Source organism: Oncorhynchus keta, chromosome 25 (assembly GCF_023373465.1).
Source record: "Oncorhynchus keta strain PuntledgeMale-10-30-2019 chromosome 25, Oket_V2, whole genome shotgun sequence".
NCBI lineage: Eukaryota > Metazoa > Chordata > Actinopteri > Salmoniformes > Salmonidae > Oncorhynchus > Oncorhynchus keta.
In genome coordinates, this window is record NC_068445.1 from 50,304,222 (window position 1) to 50,312,781 (window position 8,560).

Genomic DNA, 8,560 nt, shown 5'->3' on the forward strand with positions numbered 1-8,560 from the left:
GGTGGTGGGGTAGGTTACAACAACAGCCTCCATTCCTTAGATCCTCCGTTCTGTCTTCTCCTTCCCGACAAACTGAAGGAGCAGACTTTGTAACAACCCCTTTGACAGCAACAGGTGCTGCACAGCAACAATTAACCTCAGAGCTACTTAAGATAGGGCCATTGGAAACACATTAGAAAGCTGTGTAAGCAAATAAATAGCCCCCAGTTAAAAGGAGGGGTGGGCTTTGTAAGTGGGACCTGATGGTGTGTGTGTGTGTAACAGAATCTGGAAGAGTTGTTTAGCAGGCAAGGCTCATCAGTTGTGTCAGGGCCTTGGTGACCAGAAGGAAGGTCCTCGTGAAGACGGCCCTGTTATGGGGACTAACCTGTTTTAATGGTTTCCTATGGCTTTCCCATCTGGGGTGGGCTTGGAGATAGGGGGTGGGGTCTGGCGCTTCCTGTGGTCTGAGTTAAAGAGCTGTCATTGTTACTGCTCTCATTGACTGACTAAACTGACCTCAGATTGGAAGAACGCGCTGCAGAACAAAGACCTTCATAAATCTCCACTCACAGACTGTCACTTTTATATCCAATTTACCCAGTACTATAGAAGGAGGTAGGGAATGAGTAATATAGAAGGAGGTAGGGAATGAGTACTATAGGAGGAGGTAGGGAATGAGTACTATAGGAGGAGGTAGGGAATGAGTAACATAGAAGGAGGTAGGGAATGAGTGATATAGAAGGAGGTAGGGAATGAGTAACATAGAAGGAGGTAGGGAATGAGTAATATAGAAGGAGGTAGGGAATGAGTACTATAGGAGGAGGTAGGGAATGAGTACTATAGAAGGAGGTAGGGAATGAGTACTATAGGAGGAGGTAGGGAATGAGTAACATAGGAGGAGGTAGGGAATGAGTACTATAGGAGGAGGTAGAGAATGAGTACTATAGGAGGAGGTAGGGAATGAGTAATATAGAAGGAGGTAGGGAATGAGTACCATAGAAGGAGGTAGGGAATGAGTAATATAGAAGGAGGTAGGGAATGAGTACTATAGGAGGAGGTAGGGAATGAGTAATATAGAAGGAGGTAGGGAATGAGTCCTATAGAAGGAGGTAGGGAATGAGTAATATAGAAGGAGGTATGGAATGAGTACTATAGGAGGAGGTAGGGAATGAGTCCTATAGGAGGAGGTAGGGAATGAGTAATATAGGAGGAGGTAGGGAATGAGTACTATAGGAGGAGGTAGGGAATGAGTACTATAGGAGGAGGTAGGGAATGAGTACTATAGGAGGAGGTAGGGAATGAGTACTATAGGAGGAGGTAGGGAATGAGTACTATAGGAGGAGGTAGGGAATGAGTACTATAGGAGGAGGTAGGGAATGAGTACTATAGGAGGAGGTAGGGAATGAGTACTATAGGAGGAGGTAGGGAATGAGTAACATAGGAGGAGGTAGGGAATGAGTACTATAGGAGGAGGTAGGGAATGAGTAACATTGGAGGAGGTAGGGAATGAGTACTATAGGAGGAGGTAGGGAATGAGTACTATAGGAGGAGGTAGGGAATGAGTACTATAGAAGGAGGTAGGGAATGAGTACTATAGGAGGAGGTAGGGAATGAGTACTATAGGAGGAGGTAGGGAATGAGTACTATAGGAGGAGGTAGGGAACGAGTACTATAGGAGGAGGTAGGGAATGAGTCCTATAGGAGGAGGTAGGGAATGAGTACTATAGGAGGAGGTAGGGAATGAGTACTATAGGAGGAGGTAGGGAATGAGTCCTATAGGAGGAGGTAGGGAATGAGTACTATAGGAGGAGGTAGGGAATGAGTACTATAGGAGGAGGTAGGGAATGAGTACTATAGGAGGAGGTAGGGAATGAGTACTATAGGAGAAGGTAGGGAATGAGTCCTATAGGAGGAGTTAGGGAATGAGTACTATAGGAGGAGGTAGGGAATGAGTACTATAGGAGGAGGTAGGGAATGAGTGATATAGAAGGAGGTAGGGAATGAGTACTATAGGAGGAGGTAGGGAATGAGTAACATAGGAGGAGGTAGGGAATGAGTAACATTGGAGGAGGTAGGGAATGATTACTATAGGAGGAGGTAGGGAATGAGTACTATAGGAGGAGGTAGGGAATGAGTACTATAGAAGGAGGTAGGGAATGAGTATTATAGGAGGAGGTAGGGAATGAGTAACATTGGAGGTAGGGAATGAGTACCATAGAAGGAGGTAGGGAATGAGTACTATAGGAGGTAGGGAATGAGTACTATAGGAGGAGGTAGGTACGAGTACTATAGGAGGTAGGGAATGAGTAACATAGGAGGAGGTAGGGAATGAGTACTATAGAAGGAGGTAGGGAATGAGTATTATAGGAGGAGGTAGGGAATGAGTAACATTGGAGGTAGGGAATGAGTAACATAGAAGGAGGTAGGGAATGAGTACTATAGGAGGTAGGGAATGAGTAATATAGAAGGAGGTAGGGAACGAGTAACATAGAAGGAGGTAGGGAATGAGTACTATAGGAGGAGGTAGAGAACGAGTAACATAGGAGGAGGTAGGGAATGAGTACTATAGAAGGAGGTAGGGAATGAGTACTATAGAAGGAGGTAGGGAATGAGTACTATAGAAGGAGGTAGGGAATGAGTAATATAGAAGGAGGTAGGGAATGAGTACTATAGGAGGAGGTAGGGAATGAGTACTATAGGAGGAGGTAGGGAATGAGTACTATAGGAGGAGGTAGGGAATGAGTACTATAGGAGGAGGTAGGGAATGAGTACTATAGGAGGAGGTAGGGAATGAGTACTATAGGAGGTAAGGAATGAGTCCTATAGGAGGAGGTAGGGAATGAGTACTATAGGAGTTAGGGAACGAGTACTATAGAAGGAGGTATGGAACAATTGTTTTTCAGTTTTCTTCCATGCCACTAGCTGGTAGTCAGAGAAAGAGAAAGTTGAACATTTGTTGATTGCCCTGTAACCTGACAGTAGATTTGGAATTTAGGATTCGGATACATTTATGACTCGGAATGCATTTCATTTCTGCCATTATTCTTGATGTGACTACGGGCTGATGGGTTTTAAGACATGAGTGTAACTGCTCCAGTGACTTGAGGACAATTGCCTCATAATGTCCCAGTGCCATTCCTGCTTTCTCAGTAACAGAAGGTTTTGTAATGATTTCCTCATTAAAAAGGAAAGGACCATATGATTTTCTCTCTTTCATCAGACCATGATCTGATCTCTCTCTCTCCCTCTCTCTTTCTTTCTCTTTCTATCTTCCTCTCTTTCTTTCTTCCTCTCTTTATCTTTGTCTCTCTCTCTCTCTTTCTTTAAAAGGAAAATAAATAAACATCAATATGGGTTATATTTATAATGGTGTCAGTGGGATTTGAGATACAGTGTTCTCTCTCTCTCTCTCTCTCTCCCTCCCTCCCTCCCTCCCTCCCTCCCTCCCTCTCTCTCTCTCTCTCTCTCTCTCTCTCTCTCTCTCTCTCTCTCTCTCTCTCTCTCTCTCTCTCTCTCTCTCTCTCTCTCTCTCTCTCTCTCTCTCTCTCTCCTCTCTCTCTCTCTCCCTCCCTCCCTCCCTCCCTCCCTCCCTCCCTCCCTCCCTCTCTCTCTCTCTCTCTCTCTCTCTCTCTCTCTCTCTCTCTCTCTCTCTCTCTCTCTCTCTCTCTCAATCTCCCTCCCTCCCTCCCTCCCCCTCTCTCTCTCTCTCTCTCTCTCTCTCTCTCCCTCCCTCCCTCCCTCCCTCCCTCCCTCCCTCCCCCTCTCTCTCTCTCTCTCTCTCTCTCTCTCTCTCCCCCCTCCCTCTCTCTCTCTCTCTCTCTCTCTCTCTCTCTCTCTCTCTCTCTCTCTCTCTCTCTCTCTCTCTCTCTCTCTCTCCCTCACAGTCCACGTAGAAACACCATGTAATAACACAGTCCATGTAGAAACACCATGTAGAAACACAGTCCATGTAGAAACACAGTCCATGTAGAAACACCATGTAGTAACACAGTCCACGAAGGAACACCATGTAGTAACACAGTCCATGTAGAAACACCATGTAGTAACACAGTCCATGTAGAAACACAGTCCACGTAGAAACACCATGTAGTAACACAGTCCACGTAGAAACACCATGTAATAACACAGTCCATGTAGAAACACCATGTAGTAACACAGTCCATGTAGAAACACAGTCCATGTAGAAACACAGTCCATGTAGAAACACAGTCCACGTAGAAACACCATGTAGTAACACAGTCCACGTAGAAACACCATGTAGTAACACAGTCCACGTAGAAACACCATGTAATAACACAGTCCATGTAGAAACACCATGTAGTAACACAGTCCATGTAGAAACACCATGTAGTAACACAGTCCATGTAGAAACACCATGTAGTAACACAGTCCATGTAGAAACACCATGTAGTAACACAGTCCACGTAGAAACACCATGTAGTAACACAGTCCATGTAGAAACACCATGTAGTAACACAGTCCATGGGAGAAACACAGTCCACGTAGAAACACAGTCCACGTAGAAACACTAAGTAGTAACACAGTCCACGGGAGAAACACAGTCCACGGACAAACACAGTCCACGTAGAAACACTAAGTAGTAACACAGTCCACGGGAGAAACACAGTCCACGTAGAAACACTAAGTAGTAACACAGTCCACGGGAGAAACACAGTCCATGGACAAACACAGTCCATGTAGAAACACAGTCCGCGTAGAAACACAGTCCGCGTGGAAACACCACGTAGAAACACAATCCACGTAGAAACACAATCCACAGAGAAACACAGTCCACGGAGAAACACAGTCCACGTAGAAACACAGTCCATGGAGAAACAAAGTCCATGGAGAAACACAGTCTGTGTGGAAACACCATGTAGAAACACAGTCCACAAAGAAACACAGTCCAGTTAGAAACACAGTCCACATAGAAACACAATCCAAGTAGAACCACAGTCCACGTAGAACCACAGTCCACGTAGAACCACCATGTAGTAACACAGTCCATGGAGAAACACAGTCCACGTAGAAACACAGTCCACGTAGAAACACAGTCCACGTAGAAACACAGTCCACGTGGAAACACAGTCCATGGAGAAACACAGTCCCCGTAGAAACACAGTCCACATAGAAACACAGTCCGCGTGAAAACACAGTCCGCATGGAAACACCATGTAGAAACACAATCCACAGAGAAACACAGTCCACGTAGAAACACAGTCCATGGAGAAACACAGTCCACGTGGAAACACAGTCCATGGAGAAACACAGTCCACGTGGAAACACAGTCCATGGAGAAACACAGTCCGTGTGGAAACACCACGTAGAAACACAGTCCACAAAGAAACACAGTCCACTTAGAAACACAGTCCAAGTAGAAACACAATCCACGTAGAACCACTGTCCACGTATAAATACAGTCCACGTATAAACACAGTCCACGTATAAACACAGTCCACGTATAAACACAGTCCACAAAGAACCACAGTCCACAAAGAACCACCATGTAGTAACACAGTCCATGGGAGAAACACAGTCCACGTAGAAACACAGTCCACATAGAAACACAGTCCACTTAGAAACACAGTCCACATAGAAACACAGTCCGCGTAGAAACACAGTCCACGTGGAAACACAGTCCACATAGAAACACAGTCCACATAGAAACACAGTCCACATAAAAACACAGTCCACATAGAAACACAGTCCACATAGAAACACAGTCCACATAAAAACACAGTCCACATAGAAACACAGTCCACATAGAAACACAGTCCACATAGAAACACAGTTCACTTAGAAACACAGTCCACATAGAAAGAAAGTCCACATAGAAACACAGTCCACATAGAAACACAGTCCACGTAGAAACACAGTCCACGTAGAAACACAGTCCACATATAAACACAGTCCACATAAAAACACAGTTCACACAGAAACACAGTCCACAGTCCACATAAAAACACAGACCACATAGAAACACAGTCCTCATAGAAACACAGTCCTCATAGAAACACAGTCCTCATAGAAACACAGTCCTCATAGAAACACAGTCCTCATAGAAACACAGTCCTCATAGAAACACAGTCCACGTAGAAACACAGTCCACGTAGAAACACAGTCCACGTAGAAACACAGTCCAAATATAAGCACAGTCCACATAAAAACACAGTTCACACAGAAACACAGTCCACAGTCCACATAAAAACACAGACCACATAGAAACACAGTCCACACAGAAACAGTCCACACAGAAACACAGTTCACACAGAAACACAGTCCACATAAAAACACAGTCCACATATAAACACAGTCCACATAAAAACACAGTCCACATAAAAACACAGTCCACGTATAAACACAGTCCACATAGAAACACAGTCCACGTAGAAACACAGTCCATGTAGAAACACAGTCCACGTAGAAACACAGTCCACGTAGAAACACAGTCCACATAGAAAGTCCACATAGAAACACAGTCCACATAGAAACACAGTCCACATAAAAACACAGTCCACATAAAAACACAGTCCACATAAAAACTCAGTCCACATAAAAACTCAGTCCACATATAAACACAGTCCACATAAAAACACAGTCCACATAGAAACACAGTCCACATAAAAACACAGTCCACATAGAAACACAGTCCACATAGAAACTCAGTCCACATAAAAACACAGTCCACATAAAAACTCAGTCCTCATACAAACACAGTCCACATAGAAACACAGTCCACATAAAAACACAGTCCACATAGAAACACAGTCCACATAGAAACACAGTCCACATAGAAACACAGTCCACATAGAAACACAGTCCACATAAAAACACAGTCCACATAGAAACACAGTCCACGTAGAAACACAGTCCACGTAGAAACACAGTCCACGTAGAAACACAGTCCAAATATAAACACAGTCCACATAAAAACACAGTTCACACAGAAACACAGTCCACAGTCCACATAAAAACATAGACCACATAGAAACACAGTCCACATAAAAACACAGTCCACATAGAAACACAGTCCACATAAAAACACAGTCCACATAAAAACACAGTCCACATAAAAACACAGTCCACATAGAAACACAGTCCACATAAAAACACAGTCCACATAGAAACACAGTCCACGTAGTCCACATAAAAACACAGTCCACATAAAAACACAGTCCACATAAAAACACAGTCCACATAAAAACACAGTCCACATATAAACACAGTCCACATAAAAACACAGTCCATAAAAACACAGTCCACATATAAACACAGTCCACATAAAAACACAGTCCACATAGAAACACAGTCCACATAGAAACACAGTCCACATATAAACACAGTCCACATAGAAACACAGTCCACATAAAAACACAGTCCACATAGAAACACAGTCCACATAAAAACACAGTCCACATAGAAACACAGTCCACATAAAAACACAGTCCACATAAAACACAGTCCACATAAAAACACAGTCCACATAGAAACACAGTCCACATAAAAACACAGTCCACATAAAAACACAGTCCAGTCCTCCACATACAAACACAGTCCACATAAAAACACAGTCCACATAGAAACACAGTCCACATAGAAACACAGTCCACATAGAAACACAGTCCACATAAAAACACAGTCCACATAGAAACACAGTCCACATAAAAACTCGGTCCACATATAAACTCAGTCCACATAAAAACACAGTCCACATAAAAACACAGTCCACGTATAAACACAGTCCACATAGAAACACAGTCCACGTAGAAACACAGTCCACGTAGAAACACAGTCCACGTAGAAACACAGTCCACATAGAAACACAGTCCACATAGAAACTCAGTCCACATAAAAACACAGTCCACATAAAAACTCAGTCCTCATACAAACACAGTCCACATAGAAACACAGTCCACATAAAAACACAGTCCACATAGAAACACAGTCCACATAGAAACACAGTCCACATAGAAACACAGTCCACATAGAAACACAGTCCACATAAAAACACAGTCCACATAGAAACACAGTCCACGTCCAGAAACACAGTCCACGTAGAAACACAGTCCACGTAGAAACACAGTCCAAATATAAACACAGTCCACATAAAAACACAGTTCACACAGAAACACAGTCCACAGTCCACATAAAAACATAGACCACATAGAAACACAGTCCACATAAAAACACAGTCCACATAGAAACACAGTCCACATAAAAACACAGTCCACATAAAAACACAGTCCACATAAAAACACAGTCCACATAGAAACACAGTCCACATAAAAACACAGTCCACGTAGAAACACAGTCCACATAAAAACACAGTCCACATAAAAACACAGTCCACATAAAAACACAGTCCACATAAAAACACAGTCCACATATAAACACAGTCCACATAAAAACACAGTCCACATAAAAACACAGTCCACGTATAAACACAGTCCACATAAAAACACAGTCCACATAGAAACACAGTCCACATAGAAACACAGTCCACATAGAAACACAGTCCACATAGAAACACAGTCCACATAAAAACACAGTCCACATAGAAACACAGTCCACATAAAAA